The sequence below is a fragment of the Nomascus leucogenys genome, chromosome 10, assembly GCF_006542625.1.
Source record: "Nomascus leucogenys isolate Asia chromosome 10, Asia_NLE_v1, whole genome shotgun sequence".
NCBI lineage: Eukaryota > Metazoa > Chordata > Mammalia > Primates > Hylobatidae > Nomascus > Nomascus leucogenys.
In genome coordinates this window covers 42,047,293-42,067,147 of record NC_044390.1, presented here as the reverse complement: position 1 = coordinate 42,067,147, position 19,855 = coordinate 42,047,293, and the positions used below count along the sequence as shown (strand labels likewise).

Below are 19,855 nucleotides of genomic sequence, written 5' to 3'. Positions count from 1 at the left end.
TCGGAGTTCCCACTCCACTCCAAGGATCCAACAGCGCACAAGCTGCTCTTCACGGGCAACTACCTCTGCAAGCTTCACCCCCGGCCCCGCCACGCCCCACAGGGTTCCCTGTCTGGTCTGGATCACCTCGCTCTCCCTGCGCCTCTCTCCTTGGCCTAGCTAGACAAGTGCTTCCCGAGATCCAGCGCGTTTACCCCTCGGTTTCGTCGCCGCTAAGGGGTGGTGGTGTCTGATCCGTCAGGCTCTGTGCTTCTCTCTCGGATCCATCCTCAATGTCCAGGCGGGACTCTCACATGAAGCCGGTGCTGTCTGCTGTTCACTCTAAGATGTCCAGCCACTCAAGACAGTTACGATCTGTCATCCAGGCCGCAAACCGACTCTCCTCCATTGCTGTCTGAGTAGGCAGTCTCCTCTGTGAGGTCGGTCCCATCCATACTGCCTAGATCGCTGCCCAGGAAGACTGAGATGAGGACCCTAGGAGACAGCAGCCAGGGATAGTGAAGGTGGAGGATGAGTATAAATAGTGACCCCAGCGCGATCAGAGAAGCTCCCTTACCCCCACCAATCGCAGTGGGAGTGAGTCATCAGATCTACCCCCAAGACAAAGAAATCCTACCCGGGCCATTGAAGGGAAACCTCCACTCCAACCCCCAGAAGACGACTTAGATGAGAAAGTGAAGAGGTATTGTATGAGCTCATTCATCAAAGGCCATGCCATCACCAGCTCAGGCAGTGCTGCTAGGGGATTCCTACCTCTCTGGAGGTCCATTTCTCTCTGAAGACAGAGAAGATGCAGGGAGGAAGGGTTTCAAACAGGAACTCTCAACCCACCTCTGCCAGTTGTAGACTCTGTAAACAAAGTTCCAACGCACCTGCTGCTGCCACTGCCGCTATTTTTTGAGGTCAAGGTGAGCTCCCCAAACTCTCCTAAGCTTTTTTGTATAGTCATTGGAGAAGATCGAGGCTTGAAGAAGAAAGCAGAGCCCCAGTCTAACCACATGTTCTTAGATGATAAAGCCAAGGCCCCTTCAGATAGCAGTGCAGTGCCTCTCAGCCTGCCCCTTCTTTCTTCCTGCTTGTTTCAGGGATGGCAGGCACCCCACCCTTGGCCATTTTCACCTTGTAGTTTGCTGACATTACCATGTTTATCAGCCACTGACTTGGCTGTCCTGTCTTCCAGGCCCCCAGTGCCTTCTGCCCCTGTACCAGTCCTCACCCCATATACAGATCATTAAATGAAATGCCCATATCCTAACTCTCCTTTTTTTTTTTTTTTTCCTGTTCTTTTTGTTTCTCCCCTTAGGTTCAATATCATTTTGGAAGTTCCCCTTTATGGGAATAAAAGCCATTTCCATTTCAGTCCCTCATCTGCAGATTTTTTTGGGGGGTGGTGGGGCAGGGTCCTGCTCTGTCACCCAGGTTGGAATGTAGTGGTGCAATCATGGCTCACTGCAGCCTAAAACTCCTGGGCTCAAGCAATCCTCCCACCTCGGCCTCCAGAGCAGCTAGGACTACAGGCATTTTTTTCTTCTAGAGATGGAGTCTTGCTATGTTGCCCAGGCTGGTCTGGAACTCCTGCTTTCGAGTGATCCTTCTGCATCAGCCTCTCAAAAGTGCTGGGATTACAAATGTGAGCCACCATACCCAGCCCAGATCTCTACTTTTTTTTTTTTAAGACGGAGTCTCGCACTGTCACCAGGCTGGAGTGCAGTGGTGTGAACTTGGCTCAGTGCAACCTCTGCCTCCCAGGTTCAAGTGATTCTCCTGCCTCAGCCTCCAGAGCAGCTGGGACTACAGGCATGTGCCACCATGCCCAGCTAATTTTTTGTATTTTTAGTAGAGATAAGCCTTCACCATATTGGCCAGGATGGTCTCTATCTCCTGACCTCGTGATCTGCCTGCCTCGGCCTCCCAAAGTGCTGAGATTACAGGTGTGAGCAACCACGCCTGGCCTAGATCTCTACTTTTAACCTCATCACATCTCCTAACCCCTTGGCCTTTGCTTCAAGTCTACCTCCTGCAGAATTGAGTCATCTATCAGTCTAGCAATCTAATCAGAATCTATCTAGTCATCTAATCAGAATTGAGTCATTGTGGATTTTTCTCCCTTTTTCTTACAGACTCTTCCACCTGTATGCCCATCTTCACAGACCGGCCCATCACTGGTGCCTCAGGCATTTTCACTATCACAGCCAGTAATCTGCAGACTCAACCTCAAGCCAACTTTGTACTTTGGTATAAACTACATGGATACCAATCCCTTTTCACAGGTTTTCATCTCCTGGTCTCCCCTAGGATCCAGGATGAGTATCCTCCCATTTGACCAGTTCCATCCCAGTATGGAGCATATATCCCTTGTAAAGAACGCAGTCTCCACCAGCTTACCTGCTTTTATGGTCAACAGCCCTACCTGAATTTCCAACATTGCCTTTTGACCCAGGAAATATCTGTCAGCTGAAATCTAGGGTTCCTGACAGGCCTCAACAGGAAACCACTCTCTTCAATGCCCTGTCTTTTCTGGCCCACCTACCACTGCTTCTGCAGTCACCTCCACTATAGTAAGCAGACCCTCTTCAGACTTGGCATCCAAGCCTGCCTTTGACTCTGATGAAATCAACATGGATACCATGCCCATTTCCCCGTCTGTTATCTTCCTGTCTCTCCCTGCAATGTTAACAGCTGTTTCCCTTTGAAGAACCTGGCAGCCCCCCAAAACCCTTCCTACTTAACCTCTACTGCAGCCCTGGAACCCAATGACAGCACCAGTCAGCCAGCTTTTGGGAATTTGACTCCCCCGTGTCCACCTTTGGCATCTGCTATGGTTTGAATGTGTCAACCAAATTTCGTGTATTAAAAACTCAATCCCCAAATTCATATGTAAATATGTTTGAAGGTGGGGGCCTTTGGGAGGTAACGAGGATTAGATAAAGTCATCGGGGTGGACCCCTATGATGGGACTGGTAAGAGGAAGAGACACCTGAACTGACAGGATCTTGCTCTTGCCATGTGATGTGTTCCACCATGTAATGACACAGCAAGAAGGCCTTCACCAGATGCCAGCACTGTGCTCTTGAATTGCTATCAGAGAGGATAGTGCCATACCTCTGGTTGGAGACAGATGACTTCAGTACAAAGCTTATGACCTCAGTCAGAGTACCTGGGGTTCAACTGGGTGTAGCACATCTGTTGCAGGTGCAAATGTGTGTTTAAAAGTCCTTGTATTCCTGTCTCCCAATCAGAGCAGTAAGGGCTCACCTGGACAAAGCACAGGGCTATAATGGGTGGAGACCACACCATACCTGTGTTTGTATATATGTCTCTTTCTACAATGATTGAGATAGTCCTGACCAGACCATATTTGTTGTAATCAGAGGGTATAACAGCATATAATATTAGGGAGCCACTCCTAATCTTGCCTTCAGTCAGAACACCCAGAGTCCATCCATTCAGAGTAGCACCTTTGACTTTTTTTTTTTTTTTGAGATGGAGTCTCACTCTGTTTCCCAGGCTGGAGGGCCATGGCATGATCTTGGCTCACTGCAACCTCCACCTCCCAGGTTCAAGCAATTCTCCCTGCCTCAGCTTCCTGAGTAGCTGGTATTACAGGTGCCTACCACCACACCTGGCTAATTTTTGTATTTTTAGTACAAACAAGGTTTCACCATGTTGGCCAGGCTGGTCTTGAACTCCCGACCTCACCTCAGCCTCCCAAAGTCCTGGGATTACAGACGTGAGCCACTGTGCTCAGCCCCCTTTCAGAACCATTGAGAAAATACATGTGCTTGGAAGCATTTGTGTTCCTAGCTTTGGTCAGAGCAATTTCCTTTCTGGTGTGGACATGGCAAGCAACAGTCTTGCTTTGGGGGCACTTTTTTTGCATGCTCAGGGCTCACTGGAGACAAGAGATTTGGGGTGACCAATCAATTTATTTTATTTGGTGAAAGAATGGGGATCTCATCAACTATGGAGCAAAAGCTTCCTCTAGAAGCAAAGAGAGGCCACTATCAGTCATGAATAGACCTTACACTTTGGGACAGAGGCTCAGTCCCACCTAGAGATGTCAAACAAACCAAACCTGCTCTCTGTCCTGCTAAACAAGGTGGAAGCCCACACATTGTGAGGCAGATGAGACCAGTCAGAAGTCAACACAGTGGTATCAAGCAGTTCCACTGTGAGGAGTAGAGAAAACTATTTAGGTATCATTACCATGCATCCCTGGCTTTGACTGTCAGCCTGCCAGACCTAACCCCCGGCCCAATTTTCCTGTCATGAAACTAGAAGGATGCTCAGTGCTACCTGCAGCTGTCTCATTTCCCATCACCCATTTGCCTTGGTGGGCCCTCACCTTTCTTTCCTAGATTATATAAAAGATGGGATGACTTGTCCTTTCCTCCTCCCTCTGTGCTTCTCCCCCAACCATCTGACCTCAATGTAGGCCAGATATCCTGGACATGTGTTGGATGACATTTGACAATTTTATCCTTTCAAAATGCTTAACTGGCCGGGGGGTGGTGGCTCAAACCTGTAATCCCAGCACTTTCGGAGGCCAAGGTGGGTGGATCACCTGAGGTCAGGAGTTCAAGACCAGCCCGGCCAACATGGTAAAACTCCATCTCTGCTAAAAATTAAAAAATTAGCCAGGAGAGGTGGTGCGTGCCTGTAGTCCCAGCTATTCAGGAGGCTGAGGTAGGAGAATCACTTGAACCCAAGAGGTGGAGGTTGCAGTGAGCCGAGATTGCACCACTGCACTCCAGACTGGGTGACAGAACGAGACTCTGTCTCAAAAAAACTAAAAATGCTTAAACATCTGAAGTGTCTCTTTCACTTTGACCTAGGTCAATCATCCCAAACATTCATGCTTCAACCAGAGAGAGTGGATTTGGTATCCAGGCTCTTGGGCCTGTAGAAACAAAGGAACTAAAAGCTCGTACCTACTCTGTAATTACTGAAAATGTTAAGCCTAGGTGAGCATATTTTTTCATTTCATCTAGGAGAATATGTATATACACATATATATAACAGATATGCACAAATATCCTGTTTTTAGAAGCTGTTAGCATGCTGCTTTAAAAAAAAAATAAAGTTATTTGGCTGGGCATGGTGGCTCATGCCTGCAATCCCAGCACTTTGGGAGGCTGAGGTGGTCAGATCATGAGGTCAGGAGATTGAGACCATACTGGCCAACATGGTGAAACCCTGTCTCTACTAAAAATACAAAAATTAGCCTGGCATGGTGGCACATGCCTGTAGTCCTAGCTACTTGGGAGGCTGAGGCAGAAGAATCTCTTGAATCCAGGAGGCAGAGGTTGCAGTGAGCTGAGATCATGTCACTGCACTCCAGCCTGGCGACAAAGCAAGACTCCCAACTCAAAAAAAAAAAAAAAAAAAAAAAAAAAAAAAAAAAAAAAAAATTAAGGAAATGCCCGGATGAGACCTATTTGGAAAACTAACTAGTCTGGCTGTACTCTAAACCCCTAAAATATTACCCCACAAGTGCTACAATTTCATTCAGATCTGGCTGATGGTAGAGCAGTTCTCATCTCTGCTAGACTTATGTGCTGAAGTAACATATTTTCATAGGCCAGGAGAACCATCAGAAGCTAGTGAAAGTGACTCATGCGAGCATTTCCTCAGCTCCTTACATATTAGTTTATAAAACAGTTATGATTCTACATGAGAGTCTTTCTCAGGCCTTACTCATATTGAGTTGAAAGACATCTCTTAGCTGGGCACAGTGACTCATGCCTATAACCCCAGCACTTTGGGAGGCTGTGGCAGGAGGATCACTTGATGCCAGGAGCTGGAGACTAGCCTGGGAAACATGGTAAGACCCCATCTCTACAAAATTAAAAAAAATAACTGGGCTTGGTGGCATGCACCTGTAGTCCCAGACGCTTGAGAGGCTAGAGCAGGAGGATCACTTGAGACCAGAAGGTCAAGGCTGCAGTGAGCTGTGATTGCACCAATGCACTCCAATTTGGGTGACAGAGTCAAACCCCATCTCAAATAAAATAAAAAAAAAGAAGAAGAAGACATCTTTCAGCCCGGCAGAATTTACAATGCAGTGTGGGAGATAGATGAATAATCAGAAATTGCAACTGGAAGGAATGGTGATAGGGATAGGGAGCAGGAAAGGAAGGAGGACATAAAACTAAGTCTGGGGGAGATAAAACATGAATTGTGCCTTAAAGAAGGAAGAACAGCCAATTAGGTGGAGAAGGGCTATTTCCAAGGTCAAGAAAATAGCATGTGAAGAGGCAGGGAAGAAAGAGAGCCAGTGGGACACCAGGAAGATAGTCAGGTATGCATAGAAACTGAAACCAAAGTGGGAGATGTGGCTGCGGCATTTGGCAAGGACACATTTTGACAAATATATATACAATGATGGGACATTTGGTCATTATCCTGAGCATATAGGGAGTCACGAAAGGATTGGGAACAAAAAAAAAGTGGCACAATTCTATGTATGCTTGAGAAATACACTGTGGCTACCTGAAAGGGAGATTAGATGGGTGTCACTCCAGGGGTGAGGGGGCTAAGGGACTCCTTGCTGTGACTAAAGCAAAGTGAGACAATGGCTAAAGCTGTGACTAAAGCAAAGGTGAGGACCTGACAGTGGGGATGGCAAGGAGGCAACAGAAGAGAAAGTGGAGTAGGTGACAGCAAGGCCAGGGCTATTCTAGCCATCTGGCTTGGACAAATGGACATGACTCATTTGGACAAACATATAGTGAGTTCGGTTTTTAGTTGTGGAGTCCAGGTACTACTCAGAAGGCCATTCGTTCATTTATCAATTTAACATACTTATTGAGTATCAAGGATGTACTTGGGACAATTTCAAGTAGCATCAATTGCAAAAAAGGTAAATTCCTGCCTTATTGGTGCCTCTATCTTAATGGGGGACGGGGGGAGAACATGAACAACACACATAAAAAATATGTGCATTATTTTGTAGATTAGCTAGTTAACGAGTGCTATAGAGGATAAAGCAGTTTGTGGGAAACTAAATTTGGCAGTAGGGAGAGTCATGGGTTTCTGTGTTTACACAGGATGGACAGGATGGGCCCCGCTAGGAAGGTGAAATTTCAGCAAAATCAAGAAGCAGGCAGTTGAGGGAACCATGCAGATATCTGAGGGAAGAACAACCCAGAGAGTGGGAATAGCCACTGCAAAGGTCCAGAGGAAGGCTGCCCGGGGTCCCAGGGAGTAGATATTAAAGACAATGGAGATAGCATGGAGTCAAGCATGAGAGCAAGAGGAGAGCGCAGAGGACAGGGCACAGTCTATGAAGGCCTTGTTAGAAGTCATCAGAAAGGGGCCTTTAACTTAGAGATGGGAATGATTGGAGGATGGCCTGGCCGACTTAGGTTTTTTTTTATTTTAATTTTTATTCTAAGTTCCATGTACATGTGCAGGTTTGTTACACAGGTAAACATGTGCCATGGTGGTTTGCTGCACCTGTCAACCCACCAACTAGATATTAAGCCCAGCATGCATTACCTATGTTTCCTAATGCTCTCCCTCCCCCTACCCCACTTCCCAACAAGCCCCAGTGTGTGTTGTTCCCCTCCATGTATCCATGTGTTCTCATTGTTCAGCTCCCACTTATAAGTGAGAACATGTGGTGTTCCTGAGTTAGTTTGCTGGGGATAATGGCTTCCAGCTCCATCCATGTCCCTGAAAAGGACATGTTCTCATTCCTTTTTATGGCTGCGTAGTATTCCATGGTATATATGTGCCACATTTTCTTTATCCAGTCTACCACTGATGGGCATTTGGGTTGATTCCATGTCTTTGCTAATGTGAATAGTGCTTCAGTGAACATACACGTGTGTGTATCTTTGTAACAGGATGATTTATATTCTTTTGCATATATAATTGCTGGGACAAATGGTATTTCTGGTTCTAGATCTTTGAAGAATCGCCACACCATCTTCCACAATGGTTGAAATAATTTACATGCCCACAAACCGTGTAAAATATTCCTGTTTCTCTGCAACCCCGCTAGGATCTGTTGACTTTTTAATAACAGCCATTCTGACAGCATTGTTCTGTAGCTGGGCAGGAGCATGGAAGCTAGGAGAACACCAAGAGGCTAAGGCTGTGGTCAGGGTGAGGGACAGTGATGGCTCAGATTTGGCAATAGTGATGGAACGTTACCTCTGGCCTGTCTCTATTTCCTTTCCATCTGCTGTTCCCACTAGGTTCATGTTGCTGTGCTTAGAGTTCATCAGAGAAGCCATCCAGTCCGGGCTTTTCTTTGTGTGGGGTTTCTGAAAACTGACTCAGTCTCTTAAAGTTTATTCGGATTTTCTATTTCTTCTTGAGTTTTGGTAGCTTGTGTGTTTCCAAGACTTGTCCATTTCATCTAGGAGAAAAACATACACACACACACACACACACACACACACACACGACATATATCATATGTGTATATATATCCTGGGTTTTTTTATATGACCATTTTTTACATAGAAATGTGTATTCTTCCCTTTCTGTGTCAGTAACAAACAAAAGATATACTAAGAATTTGAGTACAGTAAAGAGTTTCAGATATGGATGAAAGAAGCCAAGAATAGGAAGAATGAATCTGCTCCCTGGATTGCACACGATAATAGGTAGGAGCAGGAAGGTCACAACAACCTTGAAGAATAATGAATTAGCCTTGACAGAACAAGGGGTTGCATAACATTTTCAAAGTAGAAAAAACATTAAGCATTTTATAGTTAATATTTTTAAACATTTAATAATAAAGCAATGTTTTATTATTAAAGAAAATATAAAATTTAGATTGATTGTTTAAATAATCTTATAAGGCCAGGCATTCATGCCTGTAATCCCAGCATTTTGGGAGGCTGAGGTAGGCAGACTGCTTGAGCCCCAGGAGTTCGAAACCAGCCTGGGCAATACAGTGAGACCCTGTCTCTACAAAAAAAATTTAAAAATTAGCCAGGTGTGGTGGCACATACCTGTGGTATTAGCTACTCAGGAGGCTGAGGCAGGAGGATTGCTTGAGCCCAAGAGATAGAGGCTGCAGTGAGCTGTGATCGCACTACTGCACTCCAGCCTAGGCAACAGAGTGAGACCCCATCTCTAAATAAATAAACAATCTTATAAGTATAAAAATATTAAAAGTCTAGCCAGGCATGGTGGCACACGCCTATAGTCCCAGCTACTTGGAAGGCAGAGGTGGATCATTTGAGCCCAGGAGTTTGAGTGTGAACTGTAATCCCACCACTGGACTCCAGCCTGGGCAACAAGAGCGAAACTCTATCTCAAAAAAAAAATAATGATGATGATAACAATAATAATAAAATTAAAGTAAAAGATTTATCAATAAGTTGAGCATCATTTAAGGACATGGAAATCCTGCATGGCCTCTGTGGTACTGTTTTTCGATCCACCATTTGATTTCATTTGCATCCTGTTTTGTGAGATTTTTCCTATATGTATATCAACACTCAGTTTGGGAAAATACATTCATCCTACATTTCAGAAAGTATATGTCAACTTGCAAACACTCCCTCTCCTTATTCATATCTACTGACCAACTTCTAAAAATAAAAACAAAACTGAAATCACAGATAATGTAGACAGAAAAATGAAAAGACAGAAGGCTAAGACACAAAGATGAAGCTGAGTGTGATGGCTCACGCCTGTAATCCCAGCACTTTGGAAGGCTGAGGTGGGCGGATCACTTGAGGTCAGGAGCTCAAGACCAGCCTGGCCAACATGGCAAAACCCCGTATCTACTAAAAATACAAAAAAATAGCCACATGTGGTGGCGGGCACCTGCAGTCCCAGCTACTCAGGAGGCTGAGGCAGGAGAATCACTTGAACCTGGGAGGCTGAGGTTGCAGTCAGCTGAGATCACACCACTGCACTGCAGCCTGGGCAATAGAGCAAGATGAAAGAAAAGAGATGAAAAGAAGAAAGAAAAGAGATGAAAAGAAAAAAGAAAAGAAGGAAGGAAGGAAGGGAAAGGAAGGAAGGAAGGAAAGAAGGAAGGAAGGAAAGAAGGAAGGAAGGGAAAGAAAGAAAAAGAGAGAGGGAGGGAGGGAGGGGAAATGTGTTATTTTGAGAAGAGGAAATGGATGGAGAAAAAAAGGAAATGGCATCCCTGTAGAGAACTGGCCACTCTGCAGAGGCGTGCAGGGGAAGTGCCACTCCACACTGTGTTCTGGGCTACTTCAGCACCTCTTGGGGTGATTCTGAGGACCCGGATCCTGTCCTTAGATATGGAGACATATCCCACCATGCTCTCTGGGGACCCTTTGAAGTGTGTTCTTCAGAACAGGGAAAGAGAGCATCGTGAAGGTGGTGCTAACATGTTCCAGAGGGGAAAGAACAAGTGGCTGACCTTCACAGAAAGCAGCAGAACCTCCAGCCTGACTAGTTGTGTGGGGAAGAGCTGGCCAGAGCAGTCTCTAAGAAGCCTAGTGAGCACAGGTGCCTGCGAGGGTCTTCAGGAAACAGAACAGGCTGACTCCAAGTTTGTATCTTTGCAGCTGAAACGTGCTATGTGAGCTCCACTGGTTGTTCCCAAAGACTACTCCAAGGACTGGCCATGTGCCCTGCCATTTTAGCAGGACTCACCACAAGGACTGTCCTTGGAGGTAAGGAGAAGAATATTTACCGACACCCTGCCATGATCAGAAACTTCCTCTAAAATATTGAGAAATATTTTCACTTTCTGAAGCAAACTACAAATAGACTACTTCTAATATCATGTCATAGAAGCCCAGATGCTAGAAATGAGACATTTGCTTGGAGTACCCATACCTTTAGGATCTGCTGGGTTAGTGGTCCTAATTCCAAAAGAGGCCACTGTTTACTGGGACACAGCAGGATCCTTTTGAACTAGCTAGCAGTCATGGCTGCTCCCCCGGGGGACTTGGAAGAGCTGCTCCATGAACGTGCCCAGGAAAGTGGTTCTGTGCAGCACCAGGGGTAGACTGTGGTGGCCATGGAAGTGCTCCCTTGGAACTCCCTTCATGAGACCTGTTGGGGCACAGGCACAGCTAATGGACAGCTTCCAGGAGCTGTGCTTTAGATCCACCACAGTGTTTATTGCAGGCCTCCCTTCCCCTAGGCTCCTTCCATCTAATGACCATGTACAACAAAGGTACAAGAATCTGGCCTTTCCTGCCCAATGGGATAATCCTCTACAGGGTTTGTGTGGCTGCAGGACTCCCCACTGGCCTGGTCAAAAACTTATCAGAAGTGTGCTGAGATGTGACTCATTTGCTATCTAGTCCTTCCTTCTTTCACTGCTTTCACAGGTGGAGGAAAAACTCTCTCCAACCATGTTTTTCCTCTGCACTCACACCACCACCACAATCATCAACACAGAATAAGCCTTCTGTGACGAAATGTGGGGGCTTTCCCCACACACCAGGAAGTGGACACCAGTTGGGTGTCTTCCAATTCAATTCCAACACTACCTACCTGCAGATAGCTCCATATCCCACAGGTGGTGGGCTCAGTTCCCAAGACTGCCCCCTCCATACCCTTAGACACCAATCACAAGTCCGGTCTTCGAAAACTTCTGACCAACAGACTTCAAGTTACAGTTCCCACAGCCCCCTCTTTGGGTTTGATTAATTTGCTGGAGCAGTTCTCAGAACTCAGGGAAGCACTTATTTACATTTACTATTATACTTTATTATAAATGGCATTACAAAGGACACAGATGAAGAGGTGGTATGGGGGAAGGAGCACAGAGCTTCCATGCCCTCCCCATGCACACCATCCTCCAGGAACCCCCATGTGTTCAGCTATCTGAAAGCTCTCCAAAGCCAATCCTCTTGGGTTCTTATTGAAGCATTCCTTCCCCCAGCATATGAGGCAGGAACTGCTCAAGGGAGGGTCTTCAGACCCACAATCAGAAAGGCAGGGGAATGTTTGAAATGCTTGTTTCCTGGTGCCATAAGGAAATAGCACTTGAACATAAATTTAATTTTCTCAGCAAGGTCATTTTTATGCTTTCTGCAGAAAGGGTATACTTGCCAGAAGTTTTGCCATAAGAGTACACTGAACAAAGAGACAGGGTCATTTACAACCTGATGCGTCCACCCTACTGCTGTGTCCAGTTTCCATTGGCTGGAATGGGACTTCACATTCTGTATTTGTCCTGACTGGCTAGCAACTTAGAAGTTTTTAAAACAGGCAATGGCAGATGAGAACAAAGGAAGGAGGAAGTAACTTGTGGAATGCTGAGAAAGGTAAAAACACCTTCAAATAAGGAAGAGGAACAGGCTATGACCTAATGCTTGCTTGGACCAGCATAAGCATCTCAGGGCAAATATTTAGGCTAAATTGTGGAAGCTAAGAACATAAAGTACATTGATTTCTTTATTATGGTTAGCAGATATTTAAGAATGTTAGCACAGGTCTTTGAATAAATTTTGCTTCTAAGAGAAGTTACTATTTATTCCTAATTACATAGGGAAGAAAGTCTTTGAAGAGAAACCTCTACTTTACTTTTCACAGGAAGATTACAGTCATGCCCTGAGGCAGGTGAAATGAGGGCAGGAGAGAGATTCTGTTTCCTGAGGTCTGCCCTTGGGGCCCAACACACCCAACATTATAACAAAAGACTGTAACAAGAGCTACGAGAGTTATGAGCCAGGAGCCGTGGATGAAAACCAATATATATAAAACTGCCTTTGCAAAAATTGTAAGAGAAAATTCTGACCAACTCCATCCTGCCTTTAACCTCCAAACTGCCCTTGGTCATTCCTGGGCATAAGTCAGACTAACTTTGGGAGACAATAGCTCTTCCCAAAAACTAAACCACCCTTGTAAAACTAATGAAAGGCTACCACGTTAGGAAAATCAGAGGGGCCTGAATTCTACTAAAATGTAAGTGTAGTTAAACAATTACCAGCCATTATTCCAGAGGTCCCAAGATCTGCAACTTCCCCAGCTCCTCCTATGTTAATTACTATGTTAATGGTAATTAACATCACTATTGTGGAATCTAAGACAGGTCTTTTGAGATATCTTTTCAGGCTTTTGCATTTCTGACAATCAGATGGCCCCACCCAACCTGTGACTCAAGCAGTCCTGTTGCCCCCACCCAGAAGCAGACTCAGTGCACAAGGACCATTTTCCTCATCCCTACAATTGCATTCCCCAACCAATCGGCAGCACCCATTCCCTAGTCTCCTGCCCACCAAAATATCTTTGAAAAACCCCAGCCTCCAAATTTCAGGGAGATTGATGAGTAATAACTCCATCTCCCTCGTGGCATGGCCAGCCTCTCATCAAAATTTTTCTTTACTGCAAAGCCATGGTCTCAGTGGATTGATTTTTTCTGTGCAGTGGGCAGGAAGAACTGATCAGTTCAATATATATATATATATAGAGAGAGAGAGATATATCAGGTCAATATCTATATATAGATATAGATATATAGATATATAAAATAACACAACAGGAATCCCACAGGTACTGAGTTCTTTTATTTTTTTTTGAGACAGAGTTTCACTCTTGTTGTCCAGGCTGGAGTGCAGTGGTGTGATCTCGGCTCACTGCAACCTCCACCTCCCGGGTTCAAGCAATTCTCCTGCCTCAGCCTCCCAAATAGCTCGGATTACAGGCATGTGCCACCATGCCTGGCTAATTTTGTATTTTTAGTAGGGATGGGGTTTCACCATGTTGGCCAGGCTGGTCTTGAACTCCTGACCTCAGGTGATCTGCCTGTCTCAGCCTCCCAAAATGCTGGGATTACAGGCATGAGCCACCGCACCCAGCCAGGGTTCTGAAAGCTCTCTCTCTGCACTTCTAGCTTCCCTTTATCCTTTAAAGGTGCTTTGCCCCAACAATTCCCTTGTAAGTTTAATCCTATTGTTGTATCTTCTCTTCAGGGCACACCTGCACTGACAGAACATGTTATATGTTGGTTTGGGACAAAATATGATTTCTAGTTGTCATGCTTACACATAATTTGCTGTCACCATATGAGCTGGAGAAAAGTCCTTCCCTATACCTTTAAAATGCTTGTCCACTTCCACTTGGAAACTGTGAATGGCACCAATGCCAGGCTAGTGGTTTTAGAAAGTGGCTTTCCAGATCTAAAATGTTTTCATGGATAAACCCCTTGTGTCCTTGTATTCCCCTATTAGCTTTTTAAACTCTTCTGATTTCCACCAAATAGAAGTTGCATATGGAAATATGCAGTTACATGGGCCACCTGACTCCAATTGCAGCCCTCAGTCCACCATCTGAAAAAGCCCAGGAGATCTCAGAATTCTCCTAGTCTAAATTGACCCTTTTATTATAATTATTTTTTCTTGAGATAGGGTCTCGTTCTGTCACCCAGGCTGTTAGATCAATGCTTCAAAATATAGCTTCTTGGTCTTCCTCTGAATCTGCAGTACAAAAGATGTTCTGTTATCTCTATTTCTGATAGCCTCTTCCTATATTGATACTTTCTTTACTAGCATATATAGATTGCTTGCTTTAACAATTCAACTGAATATTTGATAACATCAAATTAATTTAACTCTATCACAGGTTGGGTTTGCAGGCAAGCAGACATTGAGATGTTGATTATCACACAGGACAATTACTTGGAATGGCTCTTGGCCTCAGTACCTAGGGAAGGTGGAGGAAGTAAACAGGATTGGGCAGAGGGAGTAGACATGTTATGCATTCACAACAAAGGCCTCAGCCAATCCCATAGGAAGCTCTGGATCTGTAAAAGACCTTCAGTGTGGTCCCAAGTTGGGAGGGAATGCTAGGTTTTATGCTCTCACATTAACTAGTCAATGAATGTGGGCATCCTCCTGCCAAAAGGACATTGTTCTGACCACTTCTTCATGGAACATCTTCCTGTGTCTCCAAATTGTGAGAAAAAGAAAGAGAGATCAGACTGTTACTGTGTCTATGTAGAAAGAAGTAGACATGAGACTCCATTTTGTTTCGTACTAAGAAAAATCCTTCTGCCTTGAGATGCTGTTAATCTGTAACCCTAGCCCCAGCCCTGTGCTTGCAGAGACACCTGCTGTGTTGACTCAAGGTTTAATGGATTTAGGGCTATGCAGGATGTGCTTTGTTAAACAAGTGCCTGAAGGCAGTATGCTTGTTAAAAGTCATCACCACTCTCTAATCTCAAGTACCCAGGGGCACAATACACTGCGGAAGACCACAGGGACCTCTGCCTAGGAAAGCCCAGGTATTGTCCAAGGTTTCTCCCCATGCGATAGTCTGAGATATGGCCTTGTGGGAAGGGAAAGACCTGACCATCCCCCAGTCTGACACCCATAAAGGGGCCTGTGCTGAGGAGGATTAGTAAAAGAGGAAGGCCTCTTTGCAGTTGAGGTAAGAGGAAGGCATTTGTCTCCTGCTCATCCCTGGGCAATGGAATGTCTCAGTGTAAAACCTGATTGTATGTTCCATCTACTGAGATAGGAGAAAACCATCTTAAGGCTGGAGGTGAGACATGCTGGCGGCAATACTGCTCTTTAATGCACCAGAGATGTTTATGTATGTGCACATCAAAGCACAGCACCTTTTCTAACCTTGTTTATGACACAGAGACATTTTTGTTCACATGTTTTCCTGCTGACCCTCTCCCCACTACTACCCTACTGTCCTGCCACATCCCCCTCTCCGAGATGGTAGAGATAATCATCAATAAATACTGAGGGAACTCAGAGACCAGTGCCGGCACAGGTCCTCCCTATGCTGAGCGCCAGTCCCCTGGGCCCACTTTTCTTTCTGTATACTTTGTCTCTGTGTCTCTTTCTTTTCTCAGTCTCTTGTCCCACCCGATGAGAAACACCCACGCCCAGCTTTAAAATTTCTCTCTTTTGTACTCTTTCCCTTTATTTCTCAGACCGGCCGACACTTAGGGAAAATAGAAAAGAACCTATGTGAAATATCGGGGGCTGAATTTCCCCCAATACAAACCACTTATTCCCTCAGCTCCTTTAAATATTTGCTCAAGCATCATTTTCCCTATGAGATCAACCCTACCCCCTCCATTCCCTACTGGAGTCCCTCCTACTCCACAGGCTTCTCATCACTGGATTCTGCTCCTCCTTTTTCCTTTCCTATTGCACTTTTCACCTTATAAGTCACTATGTAACTTATAACATAAGTTATAACATAACATATATAACATAACTAACTTGTTATGTTATATTGTATATAATATGTTATATTGTATATAATATATACTTGTATATAACACAACTTATAACTTATAACATAAGTTACATATATGTAACATAGGTTACATAACTTATAACACCTTATAAGTCACTATGTAACTTATAACATTTCCTTTATTATTTATTGTCTGCTTCTCTCAGTTCAAATTAAGGTAGATAAATTTCTTTGTTCACACATCTAGAAATGCATCTGCAACAGGGCGCGTGCTCAGTATTTGCTAAAACACACAGGAACCATGGCTTGGCACCTGCTTACTCTCTCTAAATCTACCCTCAACGATTCCTTTCCTTCCACATTTATGATTGTTCAATGTTATCAGGAAGAGAAATAAATCATAATTTGAAGAAACAAAAATTGAATGGTAGCCACAATTCTAGTAGAACCATTACTTCAACTAAATTTCCTCACATCTCAGAACTCAGTATTCTGTACTTACCTCCCACTGGGACGTATCTTTTCCAGGCATCACAGATAATTTTCTTCTCCAGCTATCTTATGATTCTTTTTGTATAATTTCATTAATCAACATTAACAGCCTTCTGGGAATCGCTCACTTCACAAATGTTTTTTGGAGGTAATCTCAGTTCCCCATGAAGACTCTGTCTCTGCACTTCCAGATGAGAGGAAAATCACTCCCAGAAAGAGATGAGACAATGGAATCCCAAGCCTTTATCTCAGCGTTCGGATGACCTCTCTTGACAAATGCACAAGATAATACAACTGCGGCCACTATCCTAGTTGGAAACACAATTTGGTAAGTGGCTATTCTTTTCAGATAAACATATGGAACTTAGATGAAATATATTTCAGGAAATGCAGTGAGAAACATTATAGGGGGGGAAAGTTCTGCTCTCCTGGATTAGAACATCACTGACAGAGGCCAGAGAAAGTTTCCTGAGGGATCAGGGACTGTCATTTTCCACTGGATGCTCAGATTCCGGCTGTAGGGTTTGTGAGTATCCTTCCTCCCTCTTCCATGAGACAGCCTCATCTGAAATCTCCAATTTACCTCCGACGATTAAACACCTAGAACCTCACTATAGTCACACAAGTCTTCACTGAAAACACAAGGGCATAGCAGTAAGATTGTGATCTTTAGCTGTCATCTATGGAGTGATCACTTGGTGTTTGAGAGGCACTTTTTGAATAAATCATTTCAAAATCATTTCAAAAATTTTCTCAAAAAAAGAAAAAACAAACCCTGTGATTTAAAAATTTCTTTGAGATTCTAAGTATTCTACTAATCTATTGTATTTCTACCCACCATGGAACCCACATTTCCCTCTGCAAAATACAAATTTCTATTGTATTCACCCCTCACCCCGAACATAAATTTATCCTCACAAACAAATTTCTGCCCAGATGACATTTTGACAGCTATTTACACATCCCCATCTCAGAGAGCACATTGTACATAATTTGGCCCCTAATGGAGCCTCTATGAAAAGTCCTTTAATCAGGGGAATAGATGAGTCCTTATTTGTCTTGAATGTCTCTAGTTCCTCCAGGACAGAAGTGATCAGTGACCACAGCTGGTTCAGGAATCACAGGATCTTGCAAATTTGTCTCTGATTGACATGAATTGGGTGGATTCTCACTCCAGGTCTATCACCTTCTTATTTGTTAATGAAATATTTGTCTTCAGACATTATGATAGATATCCAATGAGTTTCAGAGGGTTTGAAAATGAACACTTTAGACATGAATAGCCTATATGGTGAACTTACAGAGGCGAAGTGACTGGTCAACTAACAGCTGCTCTACCAAAAAAGCCTGGAGTTACAAAGCGGATGAACATTTTTGCAGAGCTGGAAACTAATTCCAATAAAGCTAAAAACTTGCTACTGCTGGTAGGGAAAATCCTAACTATTGACAGTCAAATGCTTTTGATGCGAGGCTATTTAGGTTGATGTTGATAAGGGAAACGTTCCCTTGTCCCCCTGGCAGGGCGTGCGATGGGGGTGTGGCTCGCTTCTTCAGTGTCCCGCTGCTCAAACCTCCAGGGGAGTACACAGAGGGGCGGGCTGTGGGGCTCCGACCCCATGGCAGTGTCTAGGGGTGAATGTTTACAGCTGAAGCCCCAGTGGGCATGTTACAGAGTGCTGTTTTAGTTTAGCCATCCGCAGGCGGCTTATGTTAGTCAATTCAATTAGATCCCTGCCTTATCGCAAGGACAGAGGGCTTTCTGTATCCCGGGGTTCCTGTCTTGGTGTACCAGAAGAATCAGATCACACATGGCCTTGGAGGATGACTGCAGGGTTTTGAGTGAAAGTAGCTCTCAACAGTTGGGGGAGCCAGAAGGGAGATGGCTTTCCCCTGGAGTCGGGCTGCTCCGCAACACCGGCTCTCTTTGGACTGCCCCAGCCAAACTCCGCGTCCTTCTGGTGGGTGGCCTGCCCGCGTGTCAGCGTCTGTCATGTCTTCTTCCGCCAACATGCTCCTCTGGATGTCCAGCGGCTTGTGTGTCTGCTTGCTAGGGTCTCAGAGTATTTATAGGGACAGGATGGGGGCGTGGCAGGCCAGGGTGGTCTTGGGAAATGCAACATTTGGGCAGGAAAACAAACAGGCCTGCCCTCACCTAGGTCAGTGGGCACAGGGCCGGGGTGGAGCCCTAGCCAGGGACCACACCCTCCTGTACCCAGCACTTCCCTTCCCCCCTTCCATATCATTTAAAGGAACCCCGCCCTTCCCTCCCCAGCACTCCCCTTCCCCACCTCCTTATCAATGTCATCGCCCTGGACTGACTCCAGGAATCACTGTAATGTGGGCTTAATAAGAACAGAGCTCGGCTGGCCGCGGTGACTTACCCTGTTATCCCAGCACTTTGGGAGGCTGAGGCAGGTGGATAGCTTGAGCCCAGGAGTTCGAGACTAGCCTGGGCAAGACGGCAAAACCCCACCTCTACAAAAAATATACAAAAATTAGCCAGGTGTAATGGCGCGCGCCTGTAGTCCCAGCTACTCTGGAGGCCGAGGTGGGAGAATCACTTGAACCTGGGAGGCAGAGGTTACAGTGAGCCGAGATCGCGCCACTGCATTCCAGTCTGAGCGACAGAGGGAGCCCCTGTCTCAAAACAAAACAAAAACAAAACAAACAAAAAGCGGAGCTGACAGTCAAGGTGAATTTCACGTTTGCCTGTATTCAGTTTTAGCATTACATAAACCAAAAGAAGAATGCCATAAAGGCTACAGGCAGATGATACAGAGAAGTATTACTGGAAAAGGAACCAGAAAGGGTAAATATCTCCTAAACGTACGATAGGACAGAAAGATAAATGCCTTTTACATATAGTTAATATCTGTTTGATTAGTCTTATTTACATTCTCCTTTTAAAAAGTCTTACATTTAGCATCTTAGATAGAACCCACAAAATTTAAATATTCAATAGAAACTTAAAATTCCTGTATCAGAGGACAGAAATATATTTTTCTCACACGTGATTAGTCTAATTGCCACTATAAATCCTATTAATGTTCTGTTAAATAATAGCATTTCTGTAGCGAAAAGCAAACAGTACGGAAAGATAATTTCAAACACCTAGTTTTCATATTTTTGTGTTAAAGTAATAACATATTTTGGTATAGATTATCATTTTTTGTTTGTTTTGCTTTTGCTTTTTCTGACCTGGTGTGTTAGTGCCCTGGGTTGGCCCTCTAAGAAGTTGGCCACCTAC

The 19,855-nt window shown here is 44.7% G+C and overlaps 2 long non-coding RNA genes across 2 annotated transcripts; one reads left to right on the top strand and one right to left on the bottom strand.

Annotated features, from left to right (window-relative positions):
* Positions 1-2: 2 nt before the first annotated feature.
* LOC100596495 lies at positions 3-2,865 on the top strand. The gene is made up of 2 exons (XR_123107.4): positions 3-908; positions 2,121-2,865. It is a non-coding gene; the product is annotated as an uncharacterized LOC100596495 (long non-coding RNA).
* Positions 256-18,830, bottom strand: LOC115836948. Its single transcript, XR_004031958.1, has 3 exons — positions 16,619-18,830; positions 8,161-8,368; positions 256-474 (listed from the first exon to the last, which is right to left on the bottom strand). It is a non-coding gene; the product is annotated as an uncharacterized LOC115836948 (long non-coding RNA).
* Positions 18,831-19,855: the final 1,025 nt, after the last annotated feature.